The sequence below is a fragment of the Phyllobates terribilis genome, unplaced genomic scaffold, assembly GCF_046119375.1.
Source record: "Phyllobates terribilis strain yellow unplaced genomic scaffold, ASM4611937v1 Scaffold_437__1_contigs__length_1545540, whole genome shotgun sequence".
Lineage (NCBI taxonomy): Eukaryota > Metazoa > Chordata > Amphibia > Anura > Dendrobatidae > Phyllobates > Phyllobates terribilis.
In genome coordinates, this window is record NW_027363197.1 from 1,415,833 (window position 1) to 1,432,871 (window position 17,039).

General features: G+C 45.6%; 11 non-coding genes and 2 pseudogenes across 11 annotated transcripts; all 13 read right to left on the reverse strand.

Annotated features, from left to right (window-relative positions):
- Positions 1-1,105: 1,105 nt before the first annotated feature.
- LOC141228094 (U2 spliceosomal RNA) lies at positions 1,106-1,296 on the reverse strand. Its single transcript, XR_012295019.1, has one exon. It is a non-coding gene; the product is annotated as a U2 spliceosomal RNA (small nuclear RNA).
- A 1,115-nt stretch (positions 1,297-2,411) lies between these two features.
- Positions 2,412-2,602, reverse strand: LOC141228095 (U2 spliceosomal RNA). The gene has a single exon (XR_012295020.1). It is a non-coding gene; the product is annotated as a U2 spliceosomal RNA (small nuclear RNA).
- Positions 2,603-3,717: 1,115 nt separating this feature from the next.
- LOC141228096 (U2 spliceosomal RNA) lies at positions 3,718-3,908 on the reverse strand. Its single transcript, XR_012295021.1, has one exon. It is a non-coding gene; the product is annotated as a U2 spliceosomal RNA (small nuclear RNA).
- Positions 3,909-5,023: 1,115 nt separating this feature from the next.
- LOC141228097 (U2 spliceosomal RNA) lies at positions 5,024-5,214 on the reverse strand. Its single transcript, XR_012295022.1, has one exon. It is a non-coding gene; the product is annotated as a U2 spliceosomal RNA (small nuclear RNA).
- Positions 5,215-6,329: 1,115 nt separating this feature from the next.
- LOC141228098 (U2 spliceosomal RNA) lies at positions 6,330-6,520 on the reverse strand. Its single transcript, XR_012295023.1, has one exon. It is a non-coding gene; the product is annotated as a U2 spliceosomal RNA (small nuclear RNA).
- Positions 6,521-7,635: 1,115 nt separating this feature from the next.
- Positions 7,636-7,826, reverse strand: LOC141228099 (U2 spliceosomal RNA). The gene has a single exon (XR_012295024.1). It is a non-coding gene; the product is annotated as a U2 spliceosomal RNA (small nuclear RNA).
- A 1,115-nt stretch (positions 7,827-8,941) lies between these two features.
- LOC141228100 (U2 spliceosomal RNA) lies at positions 8,942-9,132 on the reverse strand. The gene has a single exon (XR_012295025.1). It is a non-coding gene; the product is annotated as a U2 spliceosomal RNA (small nuclear RNA).
- A 1,115-nt stretch (positions 9,133-10,247) lies between these two features.
- On the reverse strand, positions 10,248-10,451 carry LOC141228467 (U2 spliceosomal RNA; annotated as a pseudogene).
- Positions 10,452-11,213: 762 nt separating this feature from the next.
- Positions 11,214-11,305, reverse strand: LOC141228498 (U2 spliceosomal RNA; annotated as a pseudogene).
- Positions 11,306-12,420: 1,115 nt separating this feature from the next.
- Positions 12,421-12,611, reverse strand: LOC141228101 (U2 spliceosomal RNA). The gene has a single exon (XR_012295026.1). It is a non-coding gene; the product is annotated as a U2 spliceosomal RNA (small nuclear RNA).
- A 1,115-nt stretch (positions 12,612-13,726) lies between these two features.
- LOC141228103 (U2 spliceosomal RNA) lies at positions 13,727-13,917 on the reverse strand. The gene has a single exon (XR_012295028.1). It is a non-coding gene; the product is annotated as a U2 spliceosomal RNA (small nuclear RNA).
- Positions 13,918-15,032: 1,115 nt separating this feature from the next.
- LOC141228104 (U2 spliceosomal RNA) lies at positions 15,033-15,223 on the reverse strand. The gene has a single exon (XR_012295029.1). It is a non-coding gene; the product is annotated as a U2 spliceosomal RNA (small nuclear RNA).
- Positions 15,224-16,338: 1,115 nt separating this feature from the next.
- LOC141228105 (U2 spliceosomal RNA) lies at positions 16,339-16,529 on the reverse strand. Its single transcript, XR_012295030.1, has one exon. It is a non-coding gene; the product is annotated as a U2 spliceosomal RNA (small nuclear RNA).
- Positions 16,530-17,039: the final 510 nt, after the last annotated feature.

The following is a 17,039-nucleotide window of genomic DNA, read 5'->3' on the forward strand; positions in this document are numbered from 1 at the left end:
GGTTTCAAACTACGGAGCCACCCAAGGATCCTGAAAAGTCCATTTGTGGAGATGAGCTCCTGGATTCCCGTTAAGAAGACATGTTGTCAACCTCTAGATCCCTTACATGCCTGCACTTTTCGGCTTGCTGCTGCTGCAATCCACGCGTTTTAGATCTGCATAACTCCACCTCTTTAAACACAGCACCTTCACCCCCTGCTGTTCCCACCCGCCTCAACACCGTTGGAAGGGAGGAGAACCAATTAAGGCGGGGGGTGGGGTGGAACGAGCAGCTGTCTACCCTTAGCAGGAGGGCTCCTGATTACATACCTCTCCTGCTGCTGCTGCTGCTGGCTGTCCAGCAGCAGACTGAAGGTGGCTGCTGCTGTGCACAGGTATATAAAGGCTCAGAGCCTATTATGACACGCGCAGCCAGCGTTCCATTGCCACATTCCATCTACTGCAGGCAGGATACCTGGCTGGCTGAATGTCGCTGAGAAGCTCACAGAGACCGCCATAAGCAACAGTTTAACAGAATGCCACAGACTAATCAACCAAACTTTTTGGGTTGGGTTCTCTTTTATAGTCTGCAGGCATTAAATGAAAGAAGTCAGTGTTCCAGAAGAAGGAGACAACGTTTCAGAAAAGGCATTGTAGCAAACCAAAAAAGAAATTTTAAGCGCAGCAGAGTAACCAGCGCACATACCTGTTAGCTCAGGTGAGTTTAAAAGGCTGCTGTTGATAACAAGGGCATTTGCTAAATAGATGGTGTGTGTGCAACAATATACTGAAAGGTCAATTATATTGTGCAGCTTATCTCACCACCTGTAGTTATTTAGGTGAAAGCTCCAAAATGCTTGCCTAATATGTCTGTTTATCCAAAAGGAAGTAAAAAGGGAGAGCTAGAAAGATAGCATTGCATCACATTACATGGCAATGCAATGCACAGTTGCTGAAGTTGAACCAAAATGAGCTTGTAATCTGGCTTCTGCAACTTTGAACATGAAAAATCCAATGAGGAGAAGAAAAGCAAAGCCAAAGAGTCCATCCCAAAATCCGACAAACAAGCAAAATGAACAAAAAACATTGAATTCAATTCTTTCTGATTTTAGAAACTGCATTAAAGAAGGGGTGCACCGGTCCTGGAGATACTGCAATACCAGGTCAATGCGTGGAGTGGACAGAGCAAGCTCTTTTTCCATCTCCCTGTTCTAAAAATCCATTTAATATATGGTCCCCAGATAGGGGACGTATCAGATATTAAACTGATAAGAACAGATACTACACTTGATCTTAGCCAAAAGGCCGAGAAGCGATAACCAGAATTGGTTTCAAACTACGGAGCCACCCAAGGATCCTGAAAAGTCCATTTGTGGAGATGAGCTCCTGGACTCCCGTTAAGAAGACATGTTGTCAACCTCTAGATCCCTTACATGCCTGCACTTTTCGGCTTGCTGCTGCTGCAATCCACGCGTTTTAGATCTGCATAACTCCACCTCTTTAAACACAGCACCTTCACCCCCTGCTGTTCCCACCCGCCTCAACACCGTTGGAAGGGAGGAGAACCAATTAAGGCGGGGGGTGGGGTGGAACGAGCAGCTGTCTACCCTTAGCAGGAGGGCTCCTGATTACATACCTCTCCTGCTGCTGCTGCTGCTGGCTGTCCAGCAGCAGACTGAAGGTGGCTGCTGCTGTGCACAGGTATATAAAGGCTCAGAGCCTATTATGACACGCGCAGCCAGCGTTCCATTGCCACATTCCATCTACTGCAGGCAGGATACCTGGCTGGCTGAATGTCGCTGAGAAGCTCACAGAGACCGCCATAAGCAACAGTTTAACAGAATGCCACAGACTAATCAACCAAACTTTTTGGGTTGGGTTCTCTTTTATAGTCTGCAGGCATTAAATGAAAGAAGTCAGTGTTCCAGCAGAAGGAGACAACGTTTCAGAAAAGGCATTGTAGCAAACCAAAAAAGAAATTTTAAGCGCAGCAGAGTAACCAGCGCACATACCTGTTAGCTCAGGTGAGTTTAAAAGGCTGCTGTTGATAACAAGGGCATTTGCTAAATAGATGGTGTGTGTGCAACAATATACTGAAAGGTCAATTATATTGTGCAGCTTATCTCACCACCTGTAGTTATTTAGGTGAAAGCTCCAAAATGCTTGCCTAATATGTCTGTTTATCCAAAAGGAAGTAAAAAGGGAGAGCTAGAAAGATAGCATTGCATCACATTACATGGCAATGCAATGCACAGTTGCTGAAGTTGAACCAAAATGAGCTTGTAATCTGGCTTCTGCAACTTTGAACATGAAAAATCCAATGAGGAGAAGAAAAGCAAAGCCAAAGAGTCCATCCCAAAATCCGACAAACAAGCAAAATGAACAAAAAACATTGAATTCAATTCTTTCTGATTTTAGAAACTGCATTAAAGAAGGGGTGCACCGGTCCTGGAGATACTGCAATACCAGGTCAATGCGTGGAGTGGACAGAGCAAGCTCTTTTTCCATCTCCCTGTTCTAAAAATCCATTTAATATATGGTCCCCAGATAGGGGACGTATCAGATATTAAACTGATAAGAACAGATACTACACTTGATCTTAGCCAAAAGGCCGAGAAGCGATAACCAGAATTGGTTTCAAACTACGGAGCCACCCAAGGATCCTGAAAAGTCCATTTGTGGAGATGAGCTCCTGGATTCCCGTTAAGAAGACATGTTGTCAACCTCTAGATCCCTTACATGCCTGCACTTTTCGGCTTGCTGCTGCTGCAATCCACGCGTTTTAGATCTGCATAACTCCACCTCTTTAAACACAGCACCTTCACCCCCTGCTGTTCCCACCCGCCTCAACACCGTTGGAAGGGAGGAGAACCAATTAAGGCGGGGGGTGGGGTGGAACGAGCAGCTGTCTACCCTTAGCAGGAGGGCTCCTGATTACATACCTCTCCTGCTGCTGCTGCTGCTGGCTGTCCAGCAGCAGACTGAAGGTGGCTGCTGCTGTGCACAGGTATATAAAGGCTCAGAGCCTATTATGACACGCGCAGCCAGCGTTCCATTGCCACATTCCATCTACTGCAGGCAGGATACCTGGCTGGCTGAATGTCGCTTAGAAGCTCACAGAGACCGCCATAAGCAACAGTTTAACAGAATGCCACAGACTAATCAACCAAACTTTTTGGGTTGGGTTCTCTTTTATAGTCTGCAGGCATTAAATGAAAGAAGTCAGTGTTCCAGCAGAAGGAGACAACGTTTCAGAAAAGGCATTGTAGCAAACCAAAAAAGAAATTTTAAGCGCAGCAGAGTAACCAGCGCACATACCTGTTAGCTCAGGTGAGTTTAAAAGGCTGCTGTTGATAACAAGGGCATTTGCTAAATAGATGGTGTGTGTGCAACAATATACTGAAAGGTCAATTATATTGTGCAGCTTATCTCACCACCTGTAGTTATTTAGGTGAAAGCTCCAAAATGCTTGCCTAATATGTCTGTTTATCCAAAAGGAAGTAAAAAGGGAGAGCTAGAAAGATAGCATTGCATCACATTACATGGCAATGCAATGCACAGTTGCTGAAGTTGAACCAAAATGAGCTTGTAATCTGGCTTCTGCAACTTTGAACATGAAAAATCCAATGAGGAGAAGAAAAGCAAAGCCAAAGAGTCCATCCCCAAATCCGACAAACAAGCAAAATGAACAAAAAACATTGAATTCAATTCTTTCTGATTTTAGAAACTGCATTAAAGAAGGGGTGCACCGGTCCTGGAGATACTGCAATACCAGGTCAATGCGTGGAGTGGACAGAGCAAGCTCTTTTTCCATCTCCCTGTTCTAAAAATCCATTTAATATATGGTCCCCAGATAGGGGACGTATCAGATATTAAACTGATAAGAACAGATACTACACTTGATCTTAGCCAAAAGGCCGAGAAGCGATAACCAGAATTGGTTTCAAACTACGGAGCCACCCAAGGATCCTGAAAAGTCCATTTGTGGAGATGAGCTCCTGGACTCCCGTTAAGAAGACATGTTGTCAACCTCTAGATCCCTTACATGCCTGCACTTTTCGGCTTGCTGCTGCTGCAATCCACGCGTTTTAGATCTGCATAACTCCACCTCTTTAAACACAGCACCTTCACCCCCTGCTGTTCCCACCCGCCTCAACACCGTTGGAAGGGAGGAGAACCAATTAAGGCGGGGGGTGGGGTGGAACGAGCAGCTGTCTACCCTTAGCAGGAGGGCTCCTGATTACATACCTCTCCTGCTGCTGCTGCTGCTGTCTGTCCAGCAGCAGACTGAAGGTGGCTGCTGCTGTGCACAGGTATATAAAGGCTCAGAGCCTATTATGACACGCGCAGCCAGCGTTCCATTGCCACATTCCATCTACTGCAGGCAGGATACCTGGCTGGCTGAATGTCGCTGAGAAGCTCACAGAGACCGCCATAAGCAACAGTTTAACAGAATGCCACAGACTAATCAACCAAACTTTTTGGGTTGGGTTCTCTTTTATAGTCTGCAGGCATTAAATGAAAGAAGTCAGTGTTCCAGCAGAAGGAGACAACGTTTCAGAAAAGGCATTGTAGCAAACCAAAAAAGAAATTTTAAGCGCAGCAGAGTAACCAGCGCACATACCTGTTAGCTCAGGTGAGTTTAAAAGGCTGCTGTTGATAACAAGGGCATTTGCTAAATAGATGGTGTGTGTGCAACAATATACTGAAAGGTCAATTATATTGTGCAGCTTATCTCACCACCTGTAGTTATTTAGGTGAAAGCTCCAAAATGCTTGCCTAATATGTCTGTTTATCCAAAAGGAAGTAAAAAGGGAGAGCTAGAAAGATAGCATTGCATCACATTACATGGCAATGCAATGCAAAGTTGCTGAAGCTGAACCAAAATGAGCTTGTAATCTGGCTTCTGCAACTTTGAACATGAAAAATCCAATGAGGAGAAGAAAAGCAAAGCCAAAGAGTCCATCCCAAAATCCGACAAACAAGCAAAATGAACAAAAAACATTGAATTCAATTCTTTCTGATTTTAGAAACTGCATTAAAGAAGGGGTGCACCGGTCCTGGAGATACTGCAATACCAGGTCAATGCGTGGAGTGGACAGAGCAAGCTCTTTTTCCATCTCCCTGTTCTAAAAATCCATTTAATATATGGTCCCCAGATAGGGGACGTATCAGATATTAAACTGATAAGAACAGATACTACACTTGATCTTAGCCAAAAGGCCGAGAAGCGATAACCAGAATTGGTTTCAAACTACGGAGCCACCCAAGGATCCTGAAAAGTCCATTTGTGGAGATGAGCTCCTGGACTCCCGTTAAGAAGACATGTTGTCAACCTCTAGATCCCTTACATGCCTGCACTTTTCGGCTTGCTGCTGCTGCAATCCACGCGTTTTAGATCTGCATAACTCCACCTCTTTAAACACAGCACCTTCACCCCCTGCTGTTCCCACCCGCCTCAACACCGTTGGAAGGGAGGAGAACCAATTAAGGCGGGGGGTGGGGTGGAACGAGCAGCTGTCTACCCTTAGCAGGAGGGCTCCTGATTACATACCTCTCCTGCTGCTGCTGCTGCTGGCTGTCCAGCAGCAGACTGAAGGTGGCTGCTGCTGTGCACAGGTATATAAAGGCTCAGAGCCTATTATGACACGCGCAGCCAGCGTTCCATTGCCACATTCCATCTACTGCAGGCAGGATACCTGGCTGGCTGAATGTCGCTGAGAAGCTCACAGAGACCGCCATAAGCAACAGTTTAACAGAATGCCACAGACTAATCAACCAAACTTTTTGGGTTGGGTTCTCTTTTATAGTCTGCAGGCATTAAATCAAAGAAGTCAGTGTTCCAGCAGAAGGAGACAACGTTTCAGAAAAGGCATTGTAGCAAACCAAAAAAGAAATTTTAAGCGCAGCAGAGTAACCAGCGCACATACCTGTTAGCTCAGGTGAGTTTAAAAGGCTGCTGTTGATAACAAGGGCATTTGCTAAATAGATGGTGTGTGTGCAACAATATACTGAAAGGTCAATTATATTGTGCAGCTTATCTCACCACCTGTAGTTATTTAGGTGAAAGCTCCAAAATGCTTGCCTAATATGTCTGTTTATCCAAAAGGAAGTAAAAAGGGAGAGCTAGAAAGATAGCATTGCATCACATTACATGGCAATGCAATGCACAGTTGCTGAAGTTGAACCAAAATGAGCTTGTAATCTGGCTTCTGCATCTTTGAACATGAAAAATCCAATGAGGAGAAGAAAAGCAAAGCCAAAGAGTCCATCCCAAAATCCGACAAACAAGCAAAATGAACAAAAAACATTGAATTCAATTCTTTCTGATTTTAGAAACTGCATTAAAGAAGGGGTGCACCGGTCCTGGAGATACTGCAATACCAGGTCAATGCGTGGAGTGGACAGAGCAAGCTCTTTTTCCATCTCCCTGTTCTAAAAATCCATTTAATATATGGTCCCCAGATAGGGGACGTATCAGATATTAAACTGATAAGAACAGATACTACACTTGATCTTAGCCAAAAGGCCGAGAAGCGATAACCAGAATTGGTTTCAAACTACGGAGCCACCCAAGGATCCTGAAAAGTCCATTTGTGGAGATGAGCTCCTGGACTCCCGTTAAGAAGACATGTTGTCAACCTCTAGATCCCTTACATGCCTGCACTTTTCGGCTTGCTGCTGCTGCAATCCACGCGTTTTAGATCTGCATAACTCCACCTCTTTAAACACAGCACCTTCACCCCCTGCTGTTCCCACCCGCCTCAACACCGTTGGAAGGGAGGAGAACCAATTAAGGCGGGGGGTGGGGTGGAACGAGCAGCTGTCTACCCTTAGCAGGAGGGCTCCTGATTACATACCTCTCCTGCTGCTGCTGCTGCTGGCTGTCCAGCAGCAGACTGAAGGTGGCTGCTGCTGTGCACAGGTATATAAAGGCTCAGAGCCTATTATGACACGCGCAGCCAGCGTTCCATTGCCACATTCCATCTACTGCAGGCAGGATACCTGGCTGGCTGAATGTCGCTGAGAAGCTCACAGAGACCGCCATAAGCAACAGTTTAACAGAATGCCACAGACTAATCAACCAAACTTTTTGGGTTGGGTTCTCTTTTATAGTCTGCAGGCATTAAATGAAAGAAGTCAGTGTTCCAGCAGAAGGAGACAACGTTTCAGAAAAGGCATTGTAGCAGACCAAAAAAGAAATTTTAAGCGCAGCAGAGTAACCAGCGCACATACCTGTTAGCTCAGGTGAGTTTAAAAGGCTGCTGTTGATAACAAGGGCATTTGCTAAATAGATGGTGTGTGTGCAACAATATACTGAAAGGTCAATTATATTGTGCAGCTTATCTCACCACCTGTAGTTATTTAGGTGAAAGCTCCAAAATGCTTGCCTAATATGTCTGTTTATCCAAAAGGAAGTAAAAAGGGAGAGCTAGAAAGATAGCATTGCATCACATTACATGGCAATGCAATGCACAGTTGCTGAAGTTGAACCAAAATGAGCTTGTAATCTGGCTTCTGCAACTTTGAACATGAAAAATCCAATGAGGAGAAGAAAAGCAAAGCCAAAGAGTCCATCCCAAAATCCGACAAACAAGCAAAATGAACAAAAAACATTGAATTCAATTCTTTCTGATTTTAGAAACTGCATTAAAGAAGGGGTGCACCGGTCCTGGAGATACTGCAATACCAGGTCAATGCGTGGAGTGGACAGAGCAAGCTCTTTTTCCATCTCCCTGTTCTAAAAATCCATTTAATATATGGTCCCCAGATAGGGGACGTATCAGATATTAAACTGATAAGAACAGATACTACACTTGATCTTAGCCAAAAGGCCGAGAAGCGATAACCAGAATTGGTTTCAAACTACGGAGCCACCCAAGGATCCTGAAAAGTCCATTTGTGGAGATGAGCTCCTGGACTCCCGTTAAGAAGACATGTTGTCAACCTCTAGATCCCTTACATGCCTGCACTTTTCGGCTTGCTGCTGCTGCAATCCACGCGTTTTAGATCTGCATAACTCCACCTCTTTAAACACAGCACCTTCACCCCCTGCTGTTCCCACCCGCCTCAACACCGTTGGAAGGGAGGAGAACCAATTAAGGCGGGGGGTGGGGTGGAACGAGCAGCTGTCTACCCTTAGCAGGAGGGCTCCTGATTACATACCTCTCCTGCTGCTGCTGCTGCTGGCTGTCCAGCAGCAGACTGAAGGTGGCTGCTGCTGTGCACAGGTATATAAAGGCTCAGAGCCTATTATGACACGCGCAGCCAGCGTTCCATTGCCACATTCCATCTACTGCAGGCAGGATACCTGGCTGGCTGAATGTCGCTGAGAAGCTCACAGAGACCGCCATAAGCAACAGTTTAACAGAATGCCACAGACTAATCAACCAAACTTTTTGGGTTGGGTTCTCTTTTATAGTCTGCAGGCATTAAATGAAAGAAGTCAGTGTTCCAGCAGAAGGAGACAACGTTTCAGAAAAGGCATTGTAGCAAACCAAAAAAGAAATTTTAAGCGCAGCAGAGTAACCAGCGCACATACCTGTTAGCTCCGGTGAGTTTAAAAGGCTGCTGTTGATAACAAGGGCATTTGCTAAATAGATGGTGTGTGTGCAACAATATACTGAAAGGTCAATTATATTGTGCAGCTTATCTCACCACCTGTAGTTATTTAGGTGAAAGCTCCAAAATGCTTGCCTAATATGTCTGTTTATCCAAAAGGAAGTAAAAAGGGAGAGCTAGAAAGATAGCATTGCATCACATTACATGGCAATGCAATGCACAGTTGCTGAAGTTGAACCAAAATGAGCTTGTAATCTGGCTTCTGCAACTTTGAACATGAAAAATCCAATGAGGAGAAGAAAAGCAAAGCCAAAGAGTCCATCCCAAAATCCGACAAACAAGCAAAATGAACAAAAAACATTGAATTCAATTCTTTCTGATTTTAGAAACTGCATTAAAGAAGGGGTGCACCGGTCCTGGAGATACTGCAATACCAGGTCAATGCGTGGAGTGGACAGAGCAAGCTCTTTTTCCATCTCCCTGTTCTAAAAATCCATTTAATATATGGTCCCCAGATAGGGGACGTATCAGATATTAAACTGATAAGAACAGATACTACACTTGATCTTAGCCAAAAGGCCGAGAAGCGATAACCAGAATTGGTTTCAAACTACGGAGCCACCCAAGGATCCTGAAAAGTCCATTTGTGGAGATGAGCTCCTGGATTCCCGTTAAGAAGACATGTTGTCAACCTCTAGATCCCTTACATGCCTGCACTTTTCGGCTTGCTGCTGCTGCAATCCACGCGTTTTAGATCTGCATAACTCCACCTCTTTAAACACAGCACCTTCACCCCCTGCTGTTCCCACCCGCCTCAACACCGTTGGAAGGGAGGAGAACCAATTAAGGCGGGGGGTGGGGTGGAACGAGCAGCTGTCTACCCTTAGCAGGAGGGCTCCTGATTACATACCTCTCCTGCTGCTGCTGCTGCTGGCTGTCCAGCAGCAGACTGAAGGTGGCTGCTGCTGTGCACAGGTATATAAAGGCTCAGAGCCTATTATGAAACGCGCAGCCAGCGTTCCATTGCCACATTCCATCTACTGCAGGCAGGATACCTGGCTGGCTGAATGTCGCTGAGAAGCTCACAGAGACCGCCATAAGCAACAGTTTAACAGAATGCCACAGACTAATCAACCAAACTTTTTGGGTTGGGTTCTCTTTTATAGTCTGCAGGCATTAAATGAAAGAAGTCAGTGTTCCAGCAGAAGGAGACAACGTTTCAGAAAAGGCATTGTAGCAAACCAAAAAAGAAATTTTAAGCGCAGCAGAGTAACCAGCGCACATACCTGTTAGCTCAGGTGAGTTTAAAAGGCTGCTGTTGATAACAAGGGCATTTGCTAAATAGATGGTGTGTGTGCAACAATATACTGAAAGGTCAATTATATTGTGCAGCTTATCTCACCACCTGTAGTTATTTAGGTGAAAGCTCCAAAATGCTTGCCTAATATGTCTGTTTATCCAAAAGGAAGTAAAAAGGGAGAGCTAGAAAGATAGCATTGCATCACATTACATGGCAATGCAATGCACAGTTGCTGAAGTTGAACCAAAATGAGCTTGTAATCTGGCTTCTGCAACTTTGAACATGAAAAATCCAATGAGGAGAAGAAAAGCAAAGCCAAAGAGTCCATCCCCAAATCCGACAAACAAGCAAAATGAACAAAAAACATTGAATTCAATTCTTTCTGATTTTAGAAACTGCATTAAAGAAGGGGTGCACCGGTCCTGGAGATACTGCAATACCAGGTCAATGCGTGGAGTGGACAGATCAAGCTCTTTTTCCATATCCCTGTTCTAAAAATCCATTTAATATATGGTCCCCAGATAGGGGACGTATCAGATATTAAACTGATAAGAACAGATTTTTTTTGAAAGCCCGAATTCGTGTACAAAACCCGAGTGCGCTTAAAAAAGTGACAAGTGCCACAAAAAAAGTGCACTAGGATGCTGGTCTTCTTGAAACCCTCTCCAAAAGGAGAAGGGTCCCCCAAACCATTCCCCGTCCCTCCGAGCCAAAAGGCCACAGCGAGGAACAGGGACAAAAAGCCACCTCCAGCCGAAGCCAGAGGCGACCCAATCTTACCCCCAGCACCTGCCCGAGTTCTCACCCGAGCAAGGCACTGGGAGCCAAAGACTGTGCTCCCCTCCCGGAAGAGGGGAGCCAACAACGCTCTCCTCCCGAAAGAGGAGAGCCAGGGGGGTTCAGGGGGGAGCGGAACCTGATGGCCACACACTCCCCCCCTAGACCTGCCAAGAGAGGAACCCGTAAGGGAACCGCATCCCGACAAAATCCTAGTAGGACGTGACACACGTGAATAAGTGGACACACAGTGACAAAGAAATTAAATAAATAGTGAAGGTTTCACAGTATAAAACTGCCCGGACCTTCGACCGGGAATTGAAAAATTCCCCATCCTAAGGCCAGAAGGCCCGGAATAAGGGTGTGTGCGAAGAAAGAAAATTTGAAGTGCTTGTGCAAATGTGCCATAAACTCAAGTGGGGTTCCCAATCCCAGTGAGTTAAGGCACCCCAGGGTCACCACTCCTGGGGCACTTCACACTTCGGGCTTTCGATCTTCCCCGGCCCAATGGCGTCGATCCTGGGGGGCCATGCTTTCCACCAGATGACTATATTAGCCACCTGGCGTACTAACAAGCGCCTAAACCCCAGTGTGCATAATGTATCAATCTACTAGGGCGGCCAACATCCAAAACCGCCTTTTCAAAAGATACTACACTTGATCTTAGCCAAAAGGCCGAGAAGCGATAACCAGAATTGGTTTCAAACTACGGAGCCACCCAAGGATCCTGAAAAGTCCATTTGTGGAGATGAGCTCCTGGACTCCCGTTAAGAAGACATGTTGTCAACCTCTAGATCCCTTACATGCCTGCACTTTTCGGCTTGCTGCTGCTGCAATCCACGCGTTTTAGATCTGCATAACTCCACCTCTTTAAACACAGCACCTTCACCCCCTGCTGTTCCCACCCGCCTCAACACCGTTGGAAGGGAGGAGAACCAATTAAGGCGGGGGGTGGGGTGGAACGAGCAGCTGTCTACCCTTAGCAGGAGGGCTCCTGATTACATACCTCTCCTGCTGCTGCTGCTGCTGGCTGTCCAGCAGCAGACTGAAGGTGGCTGCTGCTGTGCACAGGTATATAAAGGCTCAGAGCCTATTATGACACGCGCAGCCAGCGTTCCATTGCCACATTCCATCTACTGCAGGCAGGATACCTGGCTGGCTGAATGTCGCTGAGAAGCTCACAGAGACCGCCATAAGCAACAGTTTAACAGAATGCCACAGACTAATCAACCAAACTTTTTGGGTTGGGTTCTCTTTTATAGTCTGCAGGCATTAAATGAAAGAAGTCAGTGTTCCAGCAGAAGGAGACAACGTTTCAGAAAAGGCATTGTAGCAAACCAAAAAAGAAATTTTAAGCGCAGCAGAGTAACCAGCGCACATACCTGTTAGCTCAGGTGAGTTTAAAAGGCTGCTGTTGATAACAAGGGCATTTGCTAAATAGATGGTGTGTGTGCAACAATATACTGAAAGGTCAATTATATTGTGCAGCTTATCTCACCACCTGTAGTTATTTAGGTGAAAGCTCCAAAATGCTTGCCTAATATGTCTGTTTATCCAAAAGGAAGTAAAAAGGGAGAGCTAGAAAGATAGCATTGCATCACATTACATGGCAATGCAATGCAAAGTTGCTGAAGCTGAACCAAAATGAGCTTGTAATCTGGCTTCTGCAACTTTGAACATGAAAAATCCAATGAGGAGAAGAAAAGCAAAGCCAAAGAGTCCATCCCAAAATCCGACAAACAAGCAAAATGAACAAAAAACATTGAATTCAATTCTTTCTGATTTTAGAAACTGCATTAAAGAAGGGGTGCACCGGTCCTGGAGATACTGCAATACCAGGTCAATGCGTGGAGTGGACAGAGCAAGCTCTTTTTCCATCTCCCTGTTCTAAAAATCCATTTAATATATGGTCCCCAGATAGGGGACGTATCAGATATTAAACTGATAAGAACAGATACTACACTTGATCTTAGCCAAAAGGCCGAGAAGCGATAACCAGAATTGGTTTCAAACTACGGAGCCACCCAAGGATCCTGAAAAGTCCATTTGTGGAGATGAGCTCCTGGACTCCCGTTAAGAAGACATGTTGTCAACCTCTAGATCCCTTACATGCCTGCACTTTTCGGCTTGCTGCTGCTGCAATCCACGCGTTTTAGATCTGCATAACTCCACCTCTTTAAACACAGCACCTTCACCCCCTGCTGTTCCCACCCGCCTCAACACCGTTGGAAGGGAGGAGAACCAATTAAGGCAGGGGGTGGGGTGGAACGAGCAGCTGTCTACCCTTAGCAGGAGGGCTCCTGATTACATACCTCTCCTGCTGCTGCTGCTGCTGGCTGTCCAGCAGCAGACTGAAGGTGGCTGCTGCTGTGCACAGGTATATAAAGGCTCAGAGCCTATTATGACACGCGCAGCCAGCGTTCCATTGCCACATTCCATCTACTGCAGGCAGGATACCTGGCTGGCTGAATGTCGCTGAGAAGCTCACAGAGACCGCCATAAGCAACAGTTTAACAGAATGCCACAGACTAATCAACCAAACTTTTTGGGTTGGGTTCTCTTTTATAGTCTGCAGGCATTAAATGAAAGAAGTCAGTGTTCCAGCAGAAGGAGACAACGTTTCAGAAAAGGCATTGTAGCAAACCAAAAAAGAAATTTTAAGCGCAGCAGAGTAACCAGCGCACATACCTGTTAGCTCAGGTGAGTTTAAAAGGCTGCTGTTGATAACAAGGGCATTTGCTAAATAGATGGTGTGTGTGCAACAATATACTGAAAGGTCAATTATATTGTGCAGCTTATCTCACCACCTGTAGTTATTTAGGTGAAAGCTCCAAAATGCTTGCCTAATATGTCTGTTTATCCAAAAGGAAGTAAAAAGGGAGAGCTAGAAAGATAGCATTGCATCACATTACATGGCAATGCAATGCACAGTTGCTGAAGTTGAACCAAAATGAGCTTGTAATCTGGCTTCTGCAACTTTGAACATGAAAAATCCAATGAGGAGAAGAAAAGCAAAGCCAAAGAGTCCATCCCAAAATCCGACAAACAAGCAAAATGAACAAAAAACATTGAATTCAATTCTTTCTGATTTTAGAAACTGCATTAAAGAAGGGGTGCACCGGTCCTGGAGATACTGCAATACCAGGTCAATGCGTGGAGTGGACAGAGCAAGCTCTTTTTCCATCTCCCTGTTCTAAAAATCCATTTAATATATGGTCCCCAGATAGGGGACGTATCAGATATTAAACTGATAAGAACAGATACTACACTTGATCTTAGCCAAAAGGCCGAGAAGCGATAACCAGAATTGGTTTCAAACTACGGAGCCACCCAAGGATCCTGAAAAGTCCATTTGTGGAGATGAGCTCCTGGACTCCCGTTAAGAAGACATGTTGTCAACCTCTAGATCCCTTACATGCCTGCACTTTTCGGCTTGCTGCTGCTGCAATCCACGCGTTTTAGATCTGCATAACTCCACCTCTTTAAACACAGCACCTTCACCCCCTGCTGTTCCCACCCGCCTCAACACCGTTGGAAGGGAGGAGAACCAATTAAGGCGGGGGGTGGGGTGGAACGAGCAGCTGTCTACCCTTAGCAGGAGGGCTCCTGATTACATACCTCTCCTGCTGCTGCTGCTGCTGGCTGTCCAGCAGCAGACTGAAGGTGGCTGCTGCTGTGCACAGGTATATAAAGGCTCAGAGCCTATTATGACACGCGCAGCCAGCGTTCCATTGCCACATTCCATCTACTGCAGGCAGGATACCTGGCTGGCTGAATGTCGCTGAGAAGCTCACAGAGACCGCCATAAGCAACAGTTTAACAGAATGCCACAGACTAATCAACCAAACCTTTTGGGTTGGGTTCTCTTTTATAGTCTGCAGGCATTAAATGAAAGAAGTCAGTGTTCCAGCAGAAGGAGACAACGTTTCAGAAAAGGCATTGTAGCAAACCAAAAAAGAAATTTTAAGCGCAGCAGAGTAACCAGCGCACATACCTGTTAGCTCAGGTGAGTTTAAAAGGCTGCTGTTGATAACAAGGGCATTTGCTAAATAGATGGTGTGTGTGCAACAATATAGTGAAAGGTCAATTATATTGTGCAGCTTATCTCACCACCTGTAGTTATTTAGGTGAAAGCTCCAAAATGCTTGCCTAATATGTCTGTTTATCCAAAAGGAAGTAAAAAGGGAGAGCTAGAAAGATAGCATTGCATCACATTACATGGCAATGCAATGCACAGTTGCTGAAGTTGAACCAAAATGAGCTTGTAATCTGGCTTCTGCAACTTTGAACATGAAAAATCCAATGAGGAGAAGAAAAGCAAAGCCAAAGAGTCCATCCCAAAATCCGACAAACAAGCAAAATGAACAAAAAACATTGAATTCAATTCTTTCTGATTTTAGAAACTGCATTAAAGAAGGGGTGCACCGGTCCTGGAGATACTGCAATACCAGGTCAATGCGTGGAGTGGACAGAGCAAGCTCTTTTTCCATCTCCCTGTTCTAAAAATCCATTTAATATATGGTCCCCAGATAGGGGACGTATCAGATATTAAACTGATAAGAACAGATACTACACTTGATCTTAGCCAAAAGGCCGAGAAGCGATAACCAGAATTGGTTTCAAACTACGGAGCCACCCAAGGATCCTGAAAAGTCCATTTGTGGAGATGAGCTCCTGGACTCCCGTTAAGAAGACATGTTGTCAACCTCTAGATCCCTTACATGCCTGCACTTTTCGGCTTGCTGCTGCTGCAATCCACGCGTTTTAGATCTGCATAACTCCACCTCTTTAAACACAGCACCTTCACCCCCTGCTGTTCCCACCCGCCTCAACACCGTTGGAAGGGAGGAGAACCAATTAAGGCGGGGGGTGGGGTGGAACGAGCAGCTGTCTACCCTTAGCAGGAGGGCTCCTGATTACATACCTCTCCTGCTGCTGCTGCTGCTGGCTGTCCAGCAGCAGACTGAAGGTGGCTGCTGCTGTGCACAGGTATATAAAGGCTCAGAGCCTATTATGACACGCGCAGCCAGCGTTCCATTGCCACATTCCATCTACTGCAGGCAGGATACCTGGCTGGCTGAATGTCGCTGAGAAGCTCACAGAGACCGCCATAAGCAACAGTTTAACAGAATGCCACAGACTAATCAACCAAACCTTTTGGGTTGGGTTCTCTTTTATAGTCTGCAGGCATTAAATGAAAGAAGTCAGTGTTCCAGCAGAAGGAGACAACGTTTCAGAAAAGGCATTGTAGCAAACCAAAAAAGAAATTTTAAGCGCAGCAGAGTAACCAGCGCACATACCTGTTAGCTCAGGTGAGTTTAAAAGGCTGCTGTTGATAACAAGGGCATTTGCTAAATAGATGGTGTGTGTGCAACAATATACTGAAAGGTCAATTATATTGTGCAGCTTATCTCACCACCTGTAGTTATTTAGGTGAAAGCTCCAAAATGCTTGCCTAATATGTCTGTTTATCCAAAAGGAAGTAAAAAGGGAGAGCTAGAAAGATAGCATTGCATCACATTACATGGCAATGCAATGCACAGTTGCTGAAGTTGAACCAAAATGAGCTTGTAATCTGGCTTCTGCAACTTTGAACATGAAAAATCCAATGAGGAGAAGAAAAGCAAAGCCAAAGAGTCCATCCCAAAATCCGACAAACAAGCAAAATGAACAAAAAACATTGAATTCAATTCTTTCTGATTTTAGAAACTGCATTAAAGAAGGGGTGCACCGGTCCTGGAGATACTGCAATACCAGGTCAATGCGTGGAGTGGACAGAGCAAGCTCTTTTTCCATCTCCCTGTTCTAAAAATCCATTTAATATATGGTCCCCAGATAGGGGACGTATCAGATATTAAACTGATAAGAACAGATACTACACTTGATCTTAGCCAAAAGGCCGAGAAGCGATAACCAGAATTGGTTTCAAACTACGGAGCCACCCAAGGATCCTGAAAAGTCCATTTGTGGAGATGAGCTCCTGGACTCCCGTTAAGAAGACATGTTGTCAACCTCTAGATCCCTTACATGCCTGCACTTTTCGGCTTGCTGCTGCTGCAATCCACGCGTTTTAGATCTGCATAACTCCACCTCTTTAAACACAGCACCTTCACCCCCTGCTGTTCCCACCCGCCTCAACACCGTTGGAAGGGAGGAGAACCAATTAAGGCGGGGGGTGGGGTGGAACGAGCAGCTGTCTACCCTTAGCAGGAGGGCTCCTGATTACATACCTCTCCTGCTGCTGCTGCTGCTGGCTGTCCAGCAGCAGACTGAAGGTGGCTGCTGCTGTGCACAGGTATATAAAGGCTCAGAGCCTATTATGACACGCGCAGCCAGCGTTCCATTGCCACATTCCATCTACTGCAGGCAGGATACCTGGCTGGCTGAATGTCGCTGAGAAGCTCACAGAGACCGCCATAAG